Below are 1,903 nucleotides of genomic sequence, written 5' to 3'. Positions count from 1 at the left end.
TCAGGGCCAAAGGTGTTCCCCAGTGGCTCATAAACTACTCCCTCGAAACAACTACATTCTCTGGGCCAGGACTGCAGGGAGGATGTGGTGGGGCCAATGTTTGAGGCTCCGTTGAAGATTTATAGAGGAACACCCCTAAATAATGATGAAGGTAACAATCTTAACAGCTGTGGCTTAGTGAGCCCTTACTATGTTCCATGCATTGTTCAAAGCATCTGATCTTCTCAAGTGTTTCTCCTATTCCTCTGGTTGTAAGATACAGAGCCAATAAGCTCAAGAAAAGAACCCTGAGGGTATAGACATGACCTAGACCTGGAAGGCTGGTGCTGAGGCCCCAGAGACGGGTTTTTCCTGTCTCTTGAAGCCAGATGGTAACTCTCTCCCATCCCCAGCAGGGCCCAGGTCTGATCTGGCCGGAGAATGGGGAGGAAATGGTGTGAATCTTGGAACTGGCCAGTTGGGAAAAGCTGGCCGGGGTGGAGGTTCTCTCAGCGACAAGCCTCCTTCTGCAGGGGTGGAGGGGCCCAGAAAGGATGGTGCAGAGTTTCAGGAAATAAGTTCACCTACTTCTGTTTTGCGCGGAGCTGGCCTGAATTTTTAATTGAAGCAAATTAAAACTTCCCAAAAATACTAGTCCACTTTCTTGGCAGTGTGCACACCCCCCTTCCCCACCTGTGATTTTGCATCATCTGCAAACAAGAGCCCATGCTGGTCCTGACGAAAGCCTTCCCCAGCCTCTGGCCCAGAGCTACCTTTCATGGAAGCCGGACCCGTCAACAAGCACATTCCCAGAAGCCCCATCAGGTCATGGTCCGGATGGGGCAGAATAATCTCCAGTCATTTTAGGGTCATCTGGAAAGCCGTGTGAGGCTGGGGGACTTGAAAGAGGACCTTCTTCCATTTCCTTGTGCTTAAAATCTCTGGGCACATCTTTGTTTTCTGTAACAATTCAACGAAGTCCTCTGCGCCCTTTGTCCTGAGGATGCTCTTTGTTCGGTGAGCCAGAGGACGGAGGTCCTGGTGTTGCCTGCCCTGAGGCCATTACCACTCCTGGGAGCACCTGACCTTTAGCTCTGCACCCCACCTGGAGGAGATGCCGGGACACACCTCCTCCTCAGACCCTGCTTCATTCTGAGAAACTGGGGCTGCTTTGCCACTGACACTTGTGCACAGACGTCAGTCTGCAGGACTTGCCTTACACACCCTGGACTGACACCGGAGATCGAGTTGTCCGCTCAGTCTGGCCTTTCCCTTCCAACGAGTGCCTATCGATTGCCTGTCTGGCCTTGGGCTTGCTGGCACTGGAGGCCCAAGGCAGTGGAGGGAAAGGATTCGCTCCCTGAAATTGTACATAACAACATATGTAGAAATAAGGTGGGAGGGGATAAAATATACATTCACGTTTGCTTCTATTTGTGTAAATAAATTCTGGAGGGAATAAACAGACATTTGTGGTAGGGGATGAAGATGAGAACGAGGCAGAAGGGGGAGAGGGGTGGTATTGACTTTTATTTTTTTATTTATTTTTTACTTTTTAGCTGAAAAGTATTTTTAAAAACTCTCAATGCGTTATGATTCAAAAATTATATTAAAAATTTATATGAAGCCCTGGGGGGCGGTCAGTGGCCAAACTGAGTGGTGTAAGCTTTGATTCCTAAGACTTTGGAAGAGGGGAGCAGGTCAGCTTGAAGACCCATCCCTCTTTCTCAATGGGAGAGGGTCCATCTTTGCTGATGAATCATTTCGTGAGGAGTGAGGGGTGACGTCCTTCTCCTCCGTTGCCAAGATGCCGCGGTATCTTCTAAGAAGACCCCGCCCAGATTGGTTAGCTGTGGCTGAAATTTCCCGCGCCGTTCTGTGTGGCTGCTTTGCCCATCTCTGGGTGCGTGCAGCATTTTGCATC

Source organism: Physeter macrocephalus, chromosome 2 (assembly GCF_002837175.3).
Source record: "Physeter macrocephalus isolate SW-GA chromosome 2, ASM283717v5, whole genome shotgun sequence".
Taxonomy (NCBI): Eukaryota; Metazoa; Chordata; class Mammalia; order Artiodactyla; family Physeteridae; genus Physeter; species Physeter macrocephalus.
The sequence above is the reverse complement of the archived record's forward strand: the minus strand, read 5'-3'. Positions refer to the sequence as shown.